Here is a 22,251-nt window from a genome sequence, read left to right as displayed (position 1 = left end):
TTAGGAAGTTTGGAACTGAAAAGAGGTGTTATATTTTTGAGCTTCTCAGGAGATTTTTTTTTAAATGAACTTACCTCTTTCCTGAGGAAGCTCTGGAAGGCTGGGACCTCTTCATTTTTGAAGGCCTCACAACACTGAAACCAAGTCTGCACAAAGCGAGAGCCCAACACATCTGTGGGACTGCATACTCTCACCTCCAAACAAGCTTGAAAAATAAGTATGTCTAGGCACCTCAACCTAAAAATCAGAAAATAGCTGTGACTGGTGTGGCATTGGTTGGACATCATCCCATAAACTGAAAGGTCACAGTTTCAATTCCCAGTCAGAGGGCACATGCCTGGGTACATTGTGAGCACATTGTGGGCCAGGTCCCTGGTTTGGGGCATGTGAGAGGCAGCCCATCAATGTTTCTCTTGTACATTGATGTTCCTTTTCCTCTCCCCCTTCCTTCCCCTCTCTAAAAGTAAATAAAATCTTAAAAAAAAAAAGAAACAGAAAACAATCCTGCTAATAAATACAAGTAAGATTGATAACCCTTACCAAAGACTCCATTCACTCAGTGATGGCAACCAGAGGTGTCATGGTAAGTTCAGGTTTAAATTCCATTGGCAATCAGAGGAGCTTTGTTAATTTTAATATTGAAAAATATTTGTATGAAGAATGCCATGAAGATTGTGATTACTTTTAATTTGGTGAATGTCATTTCTATTAGATTGTTTATAATTAAATTTAAAATGTTTATAATAGTGAGAAACATCCAAAACATTTCACATACAGTGAGAATAGGAGCCAAAGCTTATAGTTATGGCAGGCTAAGAGTCTCTGATTTGAGGTGAAAATATAATTCTTTTAGAAATTCCTTCTAACCCTTCAGTACATTTTCTTAATTTCCTTTAGTGACTCAAATATTTTGAAAGCATACACAGGCCAAATCATCTGAGCATTTAAAAATAATAACTATACTTTGAGTATCCAGCTCATTACTGTGATATTCCTGGAGAATAAAAGGCACAGAAAAGGATTTTCCCTTTTTCTTTTTTGGTACAAAGGTGAATTCCATTTAGTTGCATTAGATCCTGACTAGGGAGCTAATTTAATACATTTCAGAGCTCTTCAGAGTGATTACACTCTGCATTTGCTGCAAAGTAGCCTTAGTCAGAAGAAAGGTTTTAAATCATACCACCAAAACCTTTTTTTTCTTACTAGCTTTTTGCTTCACACTTTCTTGTCATTATAACTGATGCTTTCTCGTCTGTATCTATCGTTAATAAAATAGCTTCTTTTTTTCTGGCAAAGGGGAAATGTGAGATATGTGCCCCTGGATTCCTGATAATGAACAAATATTCTGTAATACTCTGTCTACTGCTGGCAAAGGACTCTATGAAACTGGATATTTAAGGTATGAGGCATAGGTGTTTGAATACACTCATAGGATGCACAAATGTCAGCCATAGTCACATAGGAAATAAGTTTTTTTTAAAATTTATGTTTTAGAAAGAGAGGAAGGGAGGGAAAAATAGAGGTAGAGAAACATCGATTGGTCACCTCTTGGATGTACCCAGATCAGGGACTTGGCCCACAATCCAGGCATGCACCCTGACCAGGAATCAAACTAACATCCTTTTGCTTTGCAGGATGATGCCCAACCAACTTAGTCACACCAGTCAGGATGGAGATAAATTCTTTAATAAAGTGATGTCTTATGCCAATGTGTAATTACTAATGGAGCAGTTAATAAAAAATAATTCTGGGGTGAGACTAGGGAATTAGATCCACATGTGAAATTCATTAACTGTTATTAATATTCAATGTAATGTAGAAAAGAGTTGAAGTCAGAAGAATACAGAATGTCAGCAGAGATCATAATGTGGTTAATTTGATAAAAACAAAGATTAATAGTAGAGTCATCCCAAACTTTGTAAAGAGGAAGGGAGTGACCATGAAAATCTTTTGCATCACAGGGAATTTTTGGTCACCTTGTAGCAAAACAGTAGTTCTTCTTAAAGATGAGTCATACATTTTTCTTTTTCAACAAATATTCCAAATTCCTGGACCTTTTTTGGTAATACTAGCAGTAATTTTTTTAAAGTTTATTCTGCCTTTTCAAGGCAAAGATGACATTTTTTCAATAAGAGAGAGATAATAGCTGATTTACAAAAGAACTCTTGCTATGGAGAGAACATCTTGAAAATTGATGTTTGGAAATGTTTCTATCAACTAAAGACTTGAAACTTCTAGTGGTAAAATACTGTGGGGGTTGCAAAGGCGGGAGAAACTCCCAGTCTCACAGGAGAGTTCGTTGGAAAGTAGGGCCAGAGCTGAGGGAGCAAGTGGCATTGTTCCCTCTCTGACCCCTCCCCCACAGACAGTGCCACAATGCAGCCAAGAGGGTTGCCTTGTCTTGGCAAATACCTAAGGCTCTGCACCTTGCAACTTAACAGGTGCACTGAGACAAAGAAATATGGTCCAAATGAACAAACAGATCAAAACTACAGAAAAAGAGCTAAGCAGTGAGGAGATAGCTAACCTATCAGAGGCTGGGTTCAAAACACTGGTACTCAGGATGCTCACAGAACTGGTTGAATTTGGTTGCAAAATGAGGGAAGAAATAAAGGCTACACAAGGTGAAATAATGCAAAATATACAGGGAACCAACAGTGAAGAGAAGGAAACTGGAACTCAAATCAACAATTTGGAGCAGAAAGAAGAAATAAATATTCAACCAGAACAGAATGAAAAAACAAGAATTAAAAAAAAATGAGGAGAGACTTAGGAACCTCCAGGATATCTTTAAACATTCCAACATCCAAATTTTAGGGGTACCAGAAGGAGAAGCTGAAGAGCAACAAGTGGAAAAGTTATTTTAACAAATAATAAAGGAGAACTTCCCCAATCTGGCTAAGGAAATAGACTTCCAGGAAGTCCAGGAAGCTCAGAAAGTCCCAAAGAAGTTGACCCAAGGAGGAACACACCAAGGCACATCATAATTACATAATTACCCAAGATTAAAATGAAGGAGAGAATCCTAGAAGCAGCAAGAGAGGAGACAGTTACCTACAAAGGAGTCCCCATCAGACTGTCAGCTGATTTCTCAAAAGAGACCTTACAGGCAAGAAGGGCTGGAAAGAAGTATTCCAAGTCATGAAAGGCAAGGACCTACATCCAAGATGATTCTATCCAGCAAGCTTTCATTTAGAATGGACAGGTAGATAAAGTGCGTCTCAGACAAGGTTGAGTTAAAGGAGTTCACCATCACCAAGCCCTTATTATATGAAATATTAAAGGGATTTACCTAAGAAAAAGAAGATAAAAATATGAAGAGTAAAATGACAGCAAACTTACAATCATTAACAGCCACACCTAAGACAAAAATATAAGCAAACTAAGCAAACAACTAGAGCAGGAACAGAACCACAGAAATGGAGATCACATGGAGGGTTAGCAACAGGGGAGTGGGAGGAGGAGAGAAGGGGAAAAGGTACAGAGAATAAGTAGCATAGATGGTAGGTAGAAAATAGAAAGGGGAAGGTTAAGAATAGTATAGGAAATGTAGAAGCCAAAGAACTTATATGTACAACCCCTGGACATGAACTAAAGGGGGGTGTGCAGGGCAGAAGGGAGCGAAGGGGGGAAATGGGATAACTGTAATAGCATAATCAATAAAATATAATTAAAAAAGAAATGTTTCTATCATTATATGATTTTGTGGTTGAAAAGGATGCATCTCAACCACAAAAAACTTGATAGTTCTGTACGTTAAAAACTAGAATTTTTTAACTGGCATAAAAATTTCTAGAAGAGAAAGTGGGTTTGATTAGTTTGTAATAACCAATTGACATCAGAGAAGGTAGGAATTTCTGAGCCTCATTTCAGCAAAAGCCTTTGCATAATTATTGGTTGGAATAAAAAAATCATAATGTTGAAAACCCTGCCAATGATGTATCTTTTTTTTCTTTTTGGACCTATTATCATTAGGAGTTAAGTTTTCAGTCATGCAGCCATTAACACAAACTTGAATTTTTGTGTCATAGACTTGAATGAAGTCTCTTAAAACAATAACTACTAAATGAATAATTAAAATTAAATATTTTATTAATAATTTTAAAATAAAGAATAAAAAATGTTTTTATATTAGTCATAAAATTAAAATATTAGTCCTGGCCAGTGTGGCTCAGTTGGTTGGGCATCATCCTGCAAAGCAAAAGGTCATTTGATTCCCTGTCAGGGCACCTGCATGGGTTGTATATTCCTGGTCAGGGCACATACAGGAGGGAACTGCTTGATGTTTCTCTCACTCTCCAATGTTTCTCTTCCTCTCTTTCTCCCTCCCTTCTAGTCTTTCTAAAAATAAATAAATAAAATCTTAAAAAAATCAAAATACTAAAAATACTTAACTCATTTAAAATGATTGAAAGAAAATGTTTGAAAGAATAAAAAAATATATTCATGTAATTTATAAAAAGTGTAATTATGAATGTTATTTATAAATAAAAATGTATCTGTTGAAAGTGTAGTTAAACCTTTTCCCTGATGCTGATGTACAGCCAAAGAAGTTCAGAGATCACTTTTCTATATATGTATGTAACTGTCTCAATCCTAGAGTCCCAGGAAGGAGAAAACGGTTGGTTTAGTTGGGTCAGAAATCTATCTCTGATCCAATCAGCTGTGACCCAGGGAGAGGGTGGCACAGTACAGGCCTCCTAGCTATCTGAGTGCTCATGATTGCAGCCACAATTACATGATTTCATAAGGGAGCAACATTTATCATCACATGAACAGACTCCTCAACTTGTAAACTTCATCTTTTATCAAACATCTATCCTGCTTTATGCCAGTATCTGCTTCTCTTCATCTATCAACATATTTTTCCAGTCAGTTTTGCTGATGAATATTATAATCTTTGACAGTATAAATGCAGACTCAGTGTAAATAGGTTGTGAAGTGAAATCATACTCTTGTAAACATCTCAGAATTTCATGAAGTTGAAGAAAATGATGTTGGAATATTGGTCAAATCACACACAAATGAGGTCTGGGAAAGTCAGGTAAGTTAATAACCAAAGAGAAAATCAGTAAGGGTTGTGACATGATAGGTCTTCAAAGCAAATGATTTAAATATCAAAGGATATTGATATTGGTAAATTAATATGTCCTTGAATGTTTTTTGCTGAAGTGACTCTCTTCAATATCTTACTACAAAAATTGACCACGAAGTGAAGGATATTATATAATGCTTTTATACACTTTTTTGTTCCCTAACGTAAATGTTTGACTTGTTTAAAGACTTCATACATAATTGTGCCAATTAAAACCTAATTAAAGGTAAGATAAAACAAACTTACTTTCCTAAATTTTAATTTACTTTATCAAAGATAAAGCCCTAAGTAAATGGTTCCTTTCACTATTTACTATGGGGTTTTGTTCCCTATTTGAGGATCTGATGCTCAGTTTACTGGTTACCTCCGGAAAGCTGCGGGCGTAACCAGCGCTTTGCGGCTTCTTTGATTTATCTCTGGTCATTTGTCTTTTCAAACCTGATCCAGCTTGAATCCTCATCCTTCAGGGTCTTTCCAGGTGTTTGATGTGTTGATGAGAAAAATTAATTTGAGCCAACGTGTTTATAAAAGACAATAGCTCAAAAAGTTACTCTTTCCTGAAGGTACCTTCATTTGAACAGCAACTTTCAGTGCCTAAAGTCAAGAGGTGAAAATAGGAGAGGTTTTGGGATTTTGAGAGAGATCATAGGTAAGAGGGGCCTTTTCTGCCCCTTGCTACTACTCTAAGTGCTCCTTTGCAGAAGGCCAGCTCTGCAGTCTGTTAGTCTCTGATGATGTCTCTGATCATCATCTCCAGTAACCTCTGTGTGTCTTTGGAGTGGAATCTCTGCACACTCATCTCCACATTGACATTTTAGCCCTAACCATCCCATAGGCCAGGGATGGCAAATAGGTTTCATCTCATATGCCAGCCCTGACCCATTAGGATAGACTGCCTGGGAGAGCTACAATGAGAAAGTTTCTGAGACCACACCTAAAGATTTATCGATTAATTAAAGATGTCTGCTATGGTGTTAGCAGATATCTGAGATGGGGTGGTAGCATTGATGCTATGTTTGTGCTACTTTTGTCCTAGATTGTGCAACGGCAGTGAATATTCCTGTACCACAACGTGGAAGTCATTTGTCACCATTTAGCTCCTAACTGCTAACCAAGACTCAGGGTTTACTATTGAGTTCTCATGACCCCCAGCAGGTCCTGGTATATACCTTATGTATCTGCCCATGACTCTGCATGTAAGATTAGTAGCACCATTTTGGTGTACCCAGAATGGCTCATTATTCCTGCATATTATGGTAAATACAATTGATTTCATTATAGAAACCTGGCTCTCATTACAGAGCACCAAGTTATGAAATTGTCAAGCATTGTGCTCCAGATACAAAGAATATTTCAGATTTGGCCATTCATCCTTTAAAACATACCTGGAGCAGACATTTCTGTACAGCTCAAGCTTAGGGAAGATATTATATCATTTTTCCCCTGTCACTTCCAACATAGTATGCTTTAATATTTTCTGTATTGTCAGAGAAATTTGAGCAACTTTCACAGTCAGGAGCTTCAGGGATAATTCTGTTAGAAAAAACCCCAAGGAAACCAGTAAGGGCTAAAGACCCTTATTTTAGCCAACACACAAAAGAACATTAGAAGTAAATGTTTGCTGTGGTTTTGTTGGACTCTAGTTAGCTCAGCCCTGAGCCCCAAGGCCCCACAGGAACGAGGTGTGCCTCACCAATGTGCAGTCTTTTAAAAGCCTACGCTCTCGTGGGACAGCCTCAGAACACTGCTGAGGTTAAAATAACACAGTCAGAAGGTCTCAGCCCTTTACTTGCCTTTCATAAGCTCTGCAAGGGGAGATAAGTATACCACAGTAATAAATCTTTAACCTTTCCTTTTCTTTTCTATCTATTTTTCTTATATTGAAGTAGCTCCCCCATCTTCCTCACTCCAGCTTTCCTCCAACAACCCCGCCCAATACCACAGCAGCTCTTACCCCTATGTCTCTTGTCATCCACCCCAGCTCCTTTCCTCTGTATTACAGGGTCCAAGAGAGCTTACTTAGCAAAGCAGGATCATCCCTGGCTTGGAGGTGGGACTAGGAGGGTAAAGACAGAATTCTCTTAAGTATGGGAGGAAGAGAAAAACTGGGAACCAGCATGCATGAATTGTTTCCCTCTTATCATGTACTTCATGTACATCCCTTAGAAATTCACTCTCAGTTGTTGAGACCTGAGTTGTGCTGCGGTCACCAAGAAAAGGGTTGAAGGGCAGCTTTCACAATGGGCCTTCTGCAGAGTCTCCCCCATCCTCTTCTGGGTCTGCCTTGGGGGTGCCATTGCTCCTGCCGTGTCTCTGTGGGTTGAGAGTTGTTGCTCTGTGCCATGTATTTCAGTAACTGGCTCTGGTGACTGCCAGTCTGCTCTTGAGATGTGTATGTCATAGCCTTTTTGTCACTGGTGTCAGGGGATGTCCCCTCTAGATGCCACCTTTTGGGATGGCTATCTTTTTCTTCCTCTCCTCTTATGCCCTCCTTTGGAGTGGGTCTTGAGTTTGCACATTCAGTTGGTAATTTAGGTCTAAAGTCTATTTTATTATAGTGTGAGGCAATTTTGGGGGGGGGGGTACCAGCATACATAGGAGGGCAAATTACCGCCATAGAGCCTTACTAACTAGCCCATCACTTTCACAGCCCCAGCTTTGTCACCTCCAGAGCTGACTTTAAGCCTAACCATTACCTTGCTTAGGTGAAACTTCTTAGGAGGATTTTAAAGTTTTCTCCACAACCTCCATCCTCAGCTTTTTCATTGAGTCGTCCTTCTTTTGGTGTTTTCCTCTGAGGGGAATTTCTCATTGCTTGCTGTTTCTTCATGTCAAACCTCTTCTTTCTTTTTCTAAACAAAACATTTTCTTATTATATGTGGAAGTCAAAGATGCATGGTCACTGTAGAAATTAGGAAAATACAAAAAAGTACAAAGACAAACCATCTACAATCATCCACAAGCCCAGTAACAATTATAGTTAAAGTTTGGTGAATTTCCTTTGTTTTTACATAATTGCAAATCTACTATGTATTCAGATCTGTATTCTGTTTTTTTCTCCTTATCTTTTCTTCTGATTTAGTCTGTACAAACCCCTAGGAAAAACATGGTGCTGTTATTACACTGTTATTTGTGTGTGCATGTGCATGTGTGTGCACACACCCACAGACACACTTACAAACTGTGACTGGAGTCTTTGGGCAGTTGCTGAACTCCTGGCCACTCTGCAACCTGATTCACAACATCTACATTTGGGCCTCCTTGTACTAGATGGTTACTCTTTCCTTACACGCTTTGTACCCTTTTCTTAACCTTTATGGACAGACATATAGTATGGATTCCGGTTTATTAAAGGAATTATTAAACAATGTCTAAAGCCTAACTTTAAATGGGAACAGGTAACATTAGGAACACATAGGAAGTAGGCCCACATTTTTAATAATTGCCTATTGATCCACTTCCTATGGGATTTGGAACCTTAATCTTCACTCTCCTCAGCCTTAGCTCAATTGCTTATTCCTAACAGCCTGCAGTCTCCATCAATTGCTAGGAAACAAGGTCTGAGCACCCAAGGAGAGTTTCCTGTTATTCTCTTATAAAATGATGGCAAGGAGATTTGATAAAAGCAGAATAAATTTTTAGTCTAGGATGTTCTGTTCTTAAGCTGTAATTGCTGTTTTCACTTAACTCCAGAAGTGATTCTGCCAAACAAAAGAAACTTTAGTCTTCATATGTGTATTATTATTATTTTACAAAAAATTCTCTTTTAAGTGTGTGATTTTAAAAAGATTTCCACATTATTAAAGGTGATTTTATTTTGCCTTGGATTGGTTTGATGTGAGTGTCAGAGGGAGAAGATTCACTTTAAAAATAAACCTTCTAGGATGCATTTATTCCACAAAGTGAGACACACCTGACTTCAGTGAGTATAGAGAAGACCATGAAATAGCCAACTTAAAAATAATCCTAGAATTAAAAAATGCTCAATCAAACTCTTGGTTATTAGAAGGTATTACCAAAATGATGTGTGTTTGATCTTCAAAATTGAATATCACTGAGGATAGCATAAGACAGTAAGGATTAGGTGGTATTTTGGAGGGTTTGCAAAATTCAGAGAAACCAGTATCCATATGGTCATAGATGAAAGAACCTTATCTTGAGATCTGTAAGAGAGCAGACAGTCTGTCTCCTTGTATGACTCCTTCAAGGAATGAGCATCATGATTCAGGAACGCTTTTTCTAATCAGTCTTAAACCCTGCAGGTGATATAATCTTTGTTTTGAGCACTATTTTAGTCTCAATGAGGGGTGTTGTTATAAAATTAATAGAAAATAAGTATGGTTTCATGATCTATATCTATATATCTATAGCTATCTATAGATAAGTATAGACCCAAAGTATGTGTGGAGATTATGTATATATATATATCTTGCTGTCATGTATGCTCCGATGAGCTAAATACTTATTCTAGTGGAAAAATAGGCATTACACTCAATGGCCATTAGGTATTTGTTGTCTTTCATATTTTCTTCTTTTGCACTAAACCTACAACTTGAAGCAACTGATGGATATATCCTGGAAGTACCGGTAGGTCGTGAATATCCCAGGGCAACAATACATGAACTAGGATGGGAATCAGGTAGAAGGGATGGGATGAACCTAGGCTGTACAGGTTCTTTGCTTTATTGCTATTCCAGCTGGTGGTTATCATGAGGTATGCCCTCTCTTATTGCCCATATCAGAACTGGAAAGATGCAAGCTTCTCTGGAAGCCAAACCATTGTGCTACCAAGAGTGGGTAAGGAAGCAGAATGTCTGTTCAGTAGGTCAGAAGGTGACTCTAAGCTCTGTGAGGACATGGCCCAGGTAGGCCTTGTTCCTTGCTGTACTGCAAGTACCTAGCATAGTTCCTGAGTAGCATAGGTACTCAATAAACACTGTTGAGTTGCTAACAGGGGTTTATTACTCAATGGCCAAACTTGCCCCCCTTCCTCAAGGGTCCTGGCTGAATCTCTACATAGAAGCTCTAGAGATCTCTGCATGAGAGCATCCAGAGCCTTTGCCTGAACAACAGAGGTGTGGCTCTGCAGCCCTGTCTGGGTTCTGGGGCTTGGTCTGTCTTTGGAATGCAGACAAGAGACATCTGCAGTCAGTATTTGGGGATTCAGGGTCGAGAACCATGTTGATTTCAACATCCATCTGGAGGGCCTGGGTGGAGAGGCAAACTCAGGTTTCAGGCACAGAGATGGAAGAAGCAGACTTGGAAGATTGGTTAGGAGGCAGCCCTAGACAGACTCTTGAAGTGCCAGATGGAGACAGGGAGCTTTTATCAGGCAAATTCATCCTTACCCAGGACACTGAGCTTGGAGGGCATAGCCAACCTTTGAGGAGAAGCTCTTTCTGCACACGTCCTCTTGATGCAGGGCCCCGTATCCCCCACCCCACCCCTCTCAGGAACTTGCTCTGTTTCCTGCCTCAGGCAGAAAGACCCAGAAAGTCCTCCTGGACCCCAAATAAGGTTCAGGCTTTCCTTTCCCAAGCAATTTCTAGAATTGGCAGGTACCATCAAATGTTGCCTCAGTAATGCAGCTCCCTAGGACTCCCAGAAGGCACGGGATTGAAGCCAGCCATTCCAGGCTCAGCCCTCCAGGAGGCAGGTTTGTCATCATCACCAGCCCTCAGGATTCACAACTGATTCCCGCAGCTTTTCGCCACGGTGGCTTCCGAGGGCACTGAGGGTGAAGAATTCATGCCAGATGGTCTCACTTTAGAGTCTGTGAAGGCAGCACTCACAGAGGCTTTGAACCTTTAAAGAATTGCCTATTTTTGATGCCAAGCATATCACTCGAAGTAAGAAGTTTAACAGAATTAACAGCAGTCTCTTTATTTAGATGTAAGACGGTTTTTTAAAATTCAACTTATTGGGGTGACATTGGTTAATACAATTATATAGGTTCAGGGATACAGTTCTACAATCCATCATCTGTACATTATTACACTGCGTGTTTACCACCCCAAGTCAAGTCTCTTTCCATCACCATTTATCCCTCCTTTTACTGTCTTCTACCACCCCCATCCACTTTTCCCTCTGCTAATCACCACACTGTTGTCTGCCTATGAGGGTTTTTTTTTCCCTCTTAATTCCTTCACCTTTCTCAACCAGTCCCCTAACCCTTTCCCCTCTGATAGTTGTCAGTCTGTTCTCTGTATCTATGAGTCTGTTTCCATGATGTTGTTAGTTTATTTTGTTCATTAGACTCCTCATATAAGTGAAATCATATGGTATTTGTCTTTCTTGGGCTTACTTCACTTAGCATAATAGTCTCCAGGTCCATCCATGATGTTGCAAAAGGTAAGATTTCATTTTTTGGGTTTTTTTTTTATGACTGAGTAGTATTCCAATGCATAAATGTACCACAGCTTTTTTTATCCACTCATCTACTAATGGGCACTTGGGCTGCTTCCAAATCTTTCCTATCATAAATAATGATGAATGAACATAAGGGTGCCTATATGCTTTTGAATTCATGTTTCAGGTTTCTTTGGATATGATTTAAGATGGTTTTTAACCTACAATAGTTTTAGGATCACCCCAAGGCTCCCCAAGGCTCCTCAAGACAATTAAGGCCGTAACCTTGGCAATATGCAGACTACAGCCGCTCTTTTTTGCCAGAATTTAAGTTTCTTAGAGCATTTCTCATCACATCTGGAAGAGACTGGGTTTGACTGGTATGGAGAAAGGAAGCTTCCTGTGGGGTCCTTTCGAATTTTCAGTTTTCTACGATCTCTGACACATTACAGGCCATGTTAGTGGCATTGCAGCAAGGTCCCGAGTGCTCCCCAGAATCTTCATTTTATTCCAAACCAACAAGGGACAATTCACTGGAAAATCCAATAGCTAGCAAACACTGTGCAAACTGTTAGGCCACGGGGAACAATCTTACTAAAAGTTATCTCGTTGGTCTGCATAGACAATGGGAGACTTCGGACTATTCTAAGCTTTTTGTAGGTCCTTCTGGAGGTTTTTATCACTTATACCAGACATTAAAGTACACCCACATCTCAATTAAATGTAAACTTTTTCATAAAAATGGTGAAAGGTTTGGTGGTGGGCAAACAGTACAATATACAGATCTTTTTCTTTTAACAAAATGTATACTTTAAACCTATATGATCCTATTCACCAGTCACCCCAATAATTTAATAAAAATTGAAAATATGTTATAAGGATTTTTATAATTTTGTTTTTGAAATTACTTGCTTATGAATGACTTATTAAATTTATAGCCTACTATGTCATCTAGTCAATCATTGTACCTACTCAGAAATTGTTGTAAAACAAGAGAATCAAATCTACAAACTATTCTCACATGTAATGGCAGTTTTTATGAATAATAAGTTTAACAGTTAATACAGTTGACACAATGCCACATTTTTCAGGTATTTAATTAAATGCTTACTAATTTCAGTTTGTGTTTCTGTAGCTTTGAACCATTTCATTCCCCCCCCCCCCCCACCATAAGCCCAGGGAAACCTTTGCATCCCAGGCACTAGGCTTTTTGAGCTTAACAGATAAAATAGCCCTGAGGGAATTTAATGCTGATGTTTGGCTCAGGAATAAAGATTTAAAGGTTACAGGATTACTGTTTCTAACAGTAGAAGGTCTGCCATGTCAAAGGGGAGTAAGACCAACCCTGTGGTACTCCGCGGACAGGAGCAGGGAACTCCAGAGCAATATAACAGAGAGGCTGTCCCAGGAGATGTGTGAGCTGGAAGTGTTCAGTGGGAGCTGGAGGGGTCTTTTGAAGGGGCTGGGAGGTTGAAAAAGGCTGAGGGTTTAGAATCAGAAGATCAGAGTTCAAGTGCCTGTGCCCATCATTACCTGTGTGACTGAGCAAATCGCTTACTCTGTATCTCTCTTTCCTCATCTGTAAAATGGAGGCATCCCTGCTTCACTTACCACACAGGGTTGCTGGAGATCAAAGTGAGATAATTTCAAATTCTTAATCAAGGTTATAAGTTATCTACAAATAATAAACCTCATTCAGATATTAGAGTTTATAAATCTACTTCTAAGATATTAATGGAATGTCTAATATGAGGGGAGGGAGTCCACAAAATGAGTCCTTTAAAATTCATTAGTGCTACTGACAATAATCTTAGCACAAATGGCTCCTGATAAAAGTATAAGGAAAACTTAAAACACACTGGAGAACCCAGTACTATTTACATCTAGCAAGTCAAGGTTCCATAAAAGCAACCTAATAAGGACTTCGAGTTTTAGAAATACAAGATTAGAATTAATAGGATTAGTGCTAAAACGGATGTTGGACATTGAGTCCCATAGAGAAATGATGTGCAAAGTAACTGAATTATTTTTATTAATTTATACCCTGACTTGTCACATAAAGGATTTCGGGGCGGGGAGGTTACAAGCATAGGTACAATGAAATAAGAAAATCTAAAATAAAAACAAAGCTGTGATCATGGAAAATAAATTAAATGATAATGGCTAAGTGAATTGGGGGAGTGAACCAACAGTGACAATACGTAACTTCTGTAGAGTTATTAAAAATGAACAATATATTTGGCTTTGAACTTCAGGATTAGCTAAAGCAAAATTGGAAACCAAAGGAGTGATAGAACCAGCATCACAACCCAATCTGAGACCAGTCTGCTTTTTGTTCTATTTAAAAATCATTTTTTTAATTGAATTTACTCCTGTTGGTCTTAAAATATTTTCTGTTTAACATTCTTCTTTTTCTCCATTGGCTCAGCCTGTGGGGATGGCCTTTGAGAGGAAAGTGGGAGCTGCCCCAGGTGCCCAGCTGGCTGTGGGGACTGTCCACATCCTGAAGATGCCTGGGCAACGACTCCAGTCCGCCTGGTTCCCACCACCTCTGCCTTGGCCATTCTGGTAAGATTTAACCAACATCCCATGCTCGGTTTTTCTTAGCTGTGTTCCTTATGTTTACTCTTCTCTGTCAGGATCTGACATCTTCTTATAGTTTGCGGTGATCAAGAGTCTTTGCAATTATATAATCCATTTCTCTTACTTTACAAATGAGGAAACTGAGGTGTCCAGAGATGTTAAGTGACTTGCCCACAGCCACATGGCGGCAACTAACCTTTCTGGAACATCTCACATACCTTACTTAATTCTTACAACAAACCCTGATAAGTAACTATTATTATCCCTTTTTACAGATGAGGAAAATGAAGCATGAAAAGGTGAAGTGCTTTGCCCAAGGTCAAAAGAGTAAATGTGGGAGCTGGAATTTAAATCCCATCTGTCTAGTTCCAAAGTCCATTTCTTTGCACACCCTCCTGCCCAGTGTTGCCACTTAAGATGGTGACAGAGCTTGGATTGAATCCAGTTCTCTGAGTCCAATGCTCTTCCCATCACGTTTTAGAGAAGACAGTCTTGGGCCCTAACTCCCTTGGGCTGGACAGGTGTGCAAAACTAGTCCCTGAGTTTGGCAAGGTCTGCACTGAACTTGACCATCACTATCTGGCCCTGCTTTTTGGGCATTGTTTTCTTAGCCAATGGAGTCAGTCACTACAGACATTGCTGGTTTTCAAATGGAGTTTTTTGTTACTTAAAGAAAATGGTTTATCTCCACTGTTCTTATCCATGCTATTAAGATGCATTGGTGTGGAGCAATGAATTGTGACATGTCAGTAGTTAATAATAGGTAAAGTAATCTGGGACTGGTGCACCTGGGGACTTCAGAATTGGCAGCTGGGACTTCTTTGCCTCTCCCAGAGCCTCAGCGAAAGGAACAGGGCATGTAGTACATTTTGTTTTGAGGGTATTGTAGCTAAATGGCCTCAATGCTATCTCTGCATCAGGCAGTAAACTTTCATCAGCACATCCCAACACACTGTGTGTAGAGCTCTGTACTTTTTAATTCTTGTTTTACAAAAGGCAGAGTATGTGATGTCGAGTTGCTTCAAGTCTAATAGGGAAGAGGAGAGCGAACCATGTTAAAAGAATAACATGCGCGTACACACATACAGCCATATCAGTGATTGCCAACTAATCTGGTAACTTGAATCTTTATTGACACTTGATATGCAGATGGAGATAATCACCTTGTGGTCTAGTCCAGCATGGAGTCCCATCAGTAAACAACAGACCAGCAAATAATTAACTTTATTATATTTTACATGTTATAAATAAACAAATTAAAGGATTCTTGTTGTTTCTCCTGAGAATGCTATAACAGAATTTCATTTTTCAAAAAAGATTTTATTTCTTTATTTTTAGAGAGAGGGGAAGGGAGGAAGAAAGAGATGGAGAGAAACATCAATGTGTGGTTGCCTTTTACACACCCACAACTGGCAACCTGGCCCACAACCCAGGCATGTGCCCTGACTGGGAATCAACCTAGAGAACCTTTGATTTGCAGGCCATCATTCAATCCATTGCACCACAGCAGCCAGGGTTAGAAGTTCTTTAAAATCCCATTCTTCTCATTTCACATTATCTCTCCACCACTGTAGCTCCTTCAGAATCTTTCTTCTCCACCAGTATAAGCTACTTTCCAAATATTTACCCAACTGAATCCACATAAAGTTGCTTCTCTCTTACCTCTTTCTTCTTTGCTCAGCTCTTCATTATGCATGTCAACATAGCCTTTTTGGCAACTTAAATTTTCCTTCAATGATCTTGGTTCTGTGCAATAAAGAAAGGTCTAGAAATTGATCCAGAAGTTAAGATAACTTCCTTCTTAAATGGGGGTGGGGGATTTGGGGGAAACAAGAGGGCTACTTATGCATTTTTTTTTCGGTTCCTTGTCAAACCAACTTTATGTGCATCTACTGTAGCAAATTTAAAATCTCAAATTCTTACTAGGTCATCCTTTGAGGTGTGGGCTCCTGCTCCTCCTGCCACTTGGTGTGTACCTAGAAAATTGACAAAGTGCATCTAAGCATTATTCTAGAAACTGTGCATTATTAGAAAGGCACAGTTACCCCCCAAACTTACATAGTATATTCTGAAATGAAAAGCCCATGTTTTGGCATTTTCTATTGTTTTGGATTGTTGATGCTAATTTTTTCCTCCCTGGGATAGATGACAGAGCTTGTTGACTGTGAGGGCAAAGTGTGTGTGGGGGTGTTTGAGAGAGAAATATTTCCTTCAAACCTTTAAGAGAATAGAAAAGAATTCATAAGATTGCTAAAGAATGATTCTAGAGAAGTAGGAGCAGGGTGTGAGGAAGAATGGCAATAGCTTTTGAAGAGCTAGAAAATAATATTTTTCTTTACTTGAGGCTAAAATGTGCAATGTGTCAAAATAAAGGGTTTTGATGAATCTGAAATAAAGTCATGTGGCATTTAAGAATTGTATTAAATTCTCAAACCTTTGGCTCCTCATTTATATGACTTTTAAATTGAAATCCTTATTCAACCTATTGTAATTAATTTGTACTGAGTGCTATTGCTTTGTTAGATTTTACTATAAAACATTTAAATCATATTTCAATCTTTGTTTTTTTTTCTTTCTTTTTTTAAAATAAGTGGTTCCAGTATCAGAAACAAAAGATGTTTGGGGATGAAGGTTGGATAGTAGATTTCGTTCATCTCAGACAATGTTTGTAAGTGAACAGAATCAGAATTTTATTTCCAACTTCCTGACTACGCGTGTTACCAATGCAGACTCAAAATTGGTTGTGCAGACAGGATCAGACAGCCTAGGTTTGTGCTTGGTCCTGATAGTCTAGTGCCTGTGGCTCTTAGGTGAAACTCACATGCAGTGCCTAGAGAGTACCACCAAGATTTAGACAAAGATGAGAGTCGGGTCAGTGCGTGCATGCGTGTGTGTGTTTCATTCACCTGCTGAGAAATGCTGACTGGTTGCAAAGATGAGTGAGAGACAGCATTTATGTCACACACCTAACTTTGCAAGGATTTTGTTGAAGGTCATAGATCTTGTTCTCTCTCTCTTTTTATAGTAACACAGTAAAAAATGGGAGAAATGGACAAAAGATAAAATCTCCCTTTGAAGGGTGATGAAAACTGTCAGATTAGATGGGCTCTTTGGGAATCATTAATTACTTCTTATAATGCTCTGTGTATACCCAGCGAGCACACGAAATCACATGTCAAGGTTACTCTGCTCAGCAGAAAATTTCCTTAATGCCGCTTAATAATGAGTGAAATGAATGTAGATAAGGCTTTGACCACCGGCCGACCTCGTTAGGACTGTCTGTACTCCTGCTTTACTTTTTAAACTTTTCCTGTGAGCTGTGTAGCCTCAGTTCAAAGGCCCCAGCACTTTAGACAGTGATGGTTGATGCTTTTCTGCCAAAATTCTGTTGGCTTAAGCATCTAGTCAGGGTGAGGAGTCATGCCTTCCAGGTTAGAGCCCACCCTGCCCCCGAGAGGACCCCTCCCCAGGCAGACCAGATTTCCCCTTGGGATCATGGAAACCTGTTGCCCTTAGAAAGCCAACAGTGAGGGCTCTGCCCTTTCAGGTAGAAATTCTGCCTTGATGTTCAGAACGACCATGTCTCCTAGTTATGTGTGGAAAGTTAATCAGGCTCGCAGTCAGGTTTGAAGAAAAATGCTTCCCCAAATTCATATGCAGAACAGTGAGTGACCAGAGTGCCTCCAGGAGAAAAACCAGGCAAATTCTTACCAAAGGGATGCTGTTAGTCAGTGTTACCAGGTTATTCACTGATCCTGTGGACAAGGAAGAGAACTCATAATATTAGGTGATTACTTGGTGCCAGGTGCTGTGGCAAATGCTGATGTATACATGTTAACCCATAGCACCACCCTGTCAGATAAGTATCATTGTCCCCTTGTAGAGAGAAGAAACTGAGGCCCAGAGAAGTTGTCAGTTGCTCAGGAATGTACAAGTGGTAGAGTTGAAATTCTAACAACCTCTGACCTTAAAATCTTACTCTTTCATGAAGTTCTTTCTGAAAAAATGCAAAAATTGCAGAATATCCCCAGCACTATCTTGGTGACCTATTACTGAAGGGAAATTAAAAAAAACTGTAACAGTTGTGTCATTCTTTAGTGCCTATTAGAAAAAAAACAACTACCAGAATATTAGCTTGTGATTTCAGATATTACTGCTTAGACACTAAATAAAATAAATAAGCTATTATACAGAATCACATGAAGTAGATAATAGTGGTCCATTAGATATTCCAAAAATTGTGATGGTGGCACGTGACTGCTGGGAATCATCACGTGTTTGGGAATCATCATGATTAGGAATGTACGAATGTGAATGTCCCTCCCAGCTCTGAGAGACAGTGAGTCTAAGTAGCCTATGGTCTGTCGCTTCTCAATTACCCAGAAATTACGTTCAACAAAACAGAATTCCAAACTAGCTTTGTCTGCCACTCAGCCCATTCTTGCAACACCAAATTCCACTGGCATCTCACTCAAAATTAGGGAACTGAAATTAATTTGAGCTTCAGCCTATTTATCCATAAATCTAATTATGCAGAGACATGGAATGCAATAAAAGCAAAAGAAAAGAATGATTATTTATTATATTTGTACTACCAAAAAGAATTTATTCAGGGACTAGAACAGATTGCTATCCAGTGCCCACAGCCGTGGTGACCCGCATGCAGCTTCATGCACAAGTGAAGATGGAGCAAATGCTTTATAGGCGGGAAGAGGAGGTTAAGAGGAGGGGCTGCCACAACCATAGAGTTCTGTTATAAACGGAGTTCTTCCTGTAGGGCTTTTCCAGGACATCAGGATATGGGGTGTAAGAGTTCCTTCTACAGTCCCTCCAATTGATTATGTTCAGATTAAGGTGTCGGCCATAGCTTTTATCATGTCATAGTTAATCGTGAGGATAAAATGAGTTCATAAAAAAGGATTTTTAGGTGACTCAACTTACGGGATTCTGAGGATCACAGTTATTATGAATAACTCTATAAATGGAATTCCTTTGCCAAGAAACTTTACTTCTGTTTACTTTTTAAATCAACTTAAAACAGTTGCAGCAAGTAGGCAAATTACTTGAACCCAGGTTCTAATCCCCACTCTCTCAGGTGTGTGTGACCTTGGGGTCTTGTTCTCTCAGGGGTTTTCCCTCTCCAGCTCTCTGTAAAGCACAAGCCGTAGGTGGACATCATAGCTCCAATGTGGTTTGATATTATGAGCTATCAGTTCAGAGAAGCCCTACATTAGGAAGGGTAGTTAAAAACAAATCAGGAACTTGGAGCTAGGTCTTGGGTAGTGTCTTGGTAGGAGGCACCCAGGGAATACTCGAGTTAGGATTGGGTTATGCAGTAAAGTTAAAATGAATTTGGAGACAGGAACTTACATTTACTGAACACAAGTGCACGTAAGGTCCTTTTTGTATCCTACCTCTCTGAATCTTCAAAATCCAAGTTTATAGATGAGAAAATTGAGGCTAATACATTTATCAAATCATTACATTGTACATTTGAAGCTTACATAATGTCATGTCAGTTATACCTCAGAAAATAAGGACGTTGAGGATAAGTGTAGGAAACTTGCCCAAGATTACCCATTTCCCAAATGGCATACCTAAGAGTGGATTCAGGTCTGGTGGGCTGTAGCCACTATGTTTTATTGCCTCTTAAGGTTTTAAATAGGCATGAGAGGACAATGTGTAAAGCCAGGTTCAGAGTCCCATAAGTTTAATGCAGGTGAGGAGAAGCAGCCAGCTGTGGCAGACCCCCAAGCAGGCTGAGCTCAGCACCTGTGGAAGGGGGTGACTGACAGGGAAGAACAGATGGGCTATGGTGTTCTGGGTAGACCTGCTGGGTTTAAGGGTCCAGGAACTCAGCATAGGCTTGGAGGAACGAGTGTCTCTGCTCTGTCAAGGCCAAACTGGCACAGGTGCCAGCTGGGGTAGGGAGCCTGGGATCCAGGTATGGGATCCAGGTGATCGGCTGCTGGGGTAAAGCCTAGATCGCAGTGGGAAGAGTCCTGGGTCTGGAGCCCCCCAGAGGCTTCACATCAGTCGGAGGCCTTTCCTGCTCTCTTCTCAGAAGTCTGCATGCAGGAGTGAGCGGTATGTAAAGAGAGACGCTGATCTGGTCTGAATGGTTCTATAGCTGGTTGGCTGTGGAAGGTGGCCTCATTCTTTCTATGTTTTTGTCTCTTGGTTAAGAGCTCAGAATCTGAGCCACATGGGTCCAGAGTAAACTATTTATTAGTTGTGTGATTTGGCAAGTTAGTTAACTTGCTTTCAGTTCTGTTTGCTCAACTGTAAAATGAGGATAATAATAGTGCCTCCTTATAGGGTTGTTGTGAGGATTAAATGAAATAATATACGTGAAGCATAGTGGCTCTCAATAAATTTTAATATTATTGTTATTAGTAGTGATAATCTTACATGGGATTAAGTCCTTCCACGACCCAGTCACCTAGACTTAGTATAGTCAGATATTTCATTTTAATTGACAGTACCATAACACTATTAGAGTTTCATTGTAAGTTAATTTGTGTCCAAGTCTTTGCTCATATATGAAATATTGAGGGAAATTACTGTGATTATAATATGGTCAGCCCTTTGAACCCCCCTACGCATAATCTATGCACTCTCCTCCTCTGACCCATCTCACTGCTCGGGAATGGATGAGGGTCCATTGGTCTGGGTCACACCTCATCTCTTAGAAGACAAAGGCTAGCCCTGGCTGATGACTCCCCTTGCACCCCCACATAAATTGCCCTGCAAGCCCTGTCTTGTTGCCTTTCTGAATCTCTGGCAGCATGGAGGGTTATTCATAGTGTCGGCTCTGACCATAGTGCCTGAGGACATAGATATATTTTTAGTGTCTCTTCCCTAGGGTCTGGCTGAAAAGGTCATGCCTATTTTTTATGCCCAATGTCAACTTCTGAATAAACTCATTTCTGTTAATAGCACTCAAACAATGTCAGAGTGTGGGTCCCCTCCCTGCTCCAGAATGTCATTTTTCCAATGACCTGTGAGGAAAGTGCTTTGTAAACCCCTAAGCAGTTTATAGGAGTTCTTAGGAAGGAGAGGGGGATGAGGCACTGTGTCGAAGACTGCCCCAGAAAAGAGGGGTTAGGTGAATTCAGGTACCTTCAGGGGGGCAATGTAGGATTGGTTAGAGGCGGATATCGGGAGAGGTTTTGGTATTTGTGGTTTTTACTCATCAGAGCTAAGTAGGAAGGGAGTGGCACATTGACAAACAATGATGTCTTACCCTTGTGTGTATTCAGGCAAAGACTGGGAGGCCTCAAGCTGGATGTTGATGTCTGGAATCCTGTGGAAGCTGAACACTGGATGAGGTGGGCTGAGGGCACTTCCACTGATAAGGTCCAGTAATTCTGGAAGGGGTGGAGGTGGGGGCTATTCTCCCTGTTGGCACTGGGCACTGAGTGAAGTGGACATCAAAGAATAAGGGGCAGCAGCTTTGAGAATAAACCAAGCTGCAAAAATAAACCTACTTTCCTGGGGTTGATTCTATGTTTCAATTTCCCCATGTCTTATTTAATCAGGGAATTTCACTAGTCTTGCTATAATGGTTAAATTAAATAGGACTAAAACACATTTTTTTCCATTCTCTTCCTAAATTTTACTTTTTAAAAGATTTTGTTTATTTATTTTTAGAGAGAGGGGGAGGGAGAGAGAAAGAGAGGGAGACAAACATCGATGCATGAGAGAATCATCGATTGGTTGCCTCCTGCTTGCCACCAACTGGGGACCTGGCCTGCAACCCAGGCCTGTGCCCTGACTGGGAATTGAACAAATGACCCTTCCGTTCACAGGCCAGCACTCAATCCACAGAGCCACACCAGCCAGGACTCCCCTTAAATTTTAACAATAATCATCCTGGATTCGTTTCATTGAGTCTTAACCTGTCAGATTCCTTTTAGCACACGAGAAAACTAAGGTGGGCGGTTAAGTGACTTGCTTAAGTTGTACAGGGGGTGAATGGCAGAATGCAGACTTAACCCTTCTGGTTCCTGGTCTCGTGTTCTTCCTAACCCTAACCCTAAACCACACTGCTCTTGCTGTGGGCACGCAGCTGGGCATAACTCACACACATTGAGTCTGGAAGGCCACCTCCTTTAGGCATAAGTCCTTCCTCTGCAGTAAAACACTTGCACATGGTAGGTGCTCAGCAGATGTTTGTTGACTTGAACGAAGCAATCCTGTCAGTGCCTGGCACCTAGTTAGTG

The 22,251-nt window shown here is 40.0% G+C and overlaps 1 pseudogene; it reads right to left on the bottom strand.

Annotated features, from left to right (window-relative positions):
* Positions 1–22,251, bottom strand: part of LOC114490459 — an 85,877-nt pseudogene that overhangs the window by 44,680 nt on the left and 18,946 nt on the right.

This window comes from Phyllostomus discolor, chromosome 3, assembly GCF_004126475.2.
Source record: "Phyllostomus discolor isolate MPI-MPIP mPhyDis1 chromosome 3, mPhyDis1.pri.v3, whole genome shotgun sequence".
Classification (NCBI taxonomy): Eukaryota; Metazoa; Chordata; class Mammalia; order Chiroptera; family Phyllostomidae; genus Phyllostomus; species Phyllostomus discolor.
Note: the sequence above shows the minus strand (reverse complement) of the source record. Positions and strands in the feature narration are given on the sequence as shown.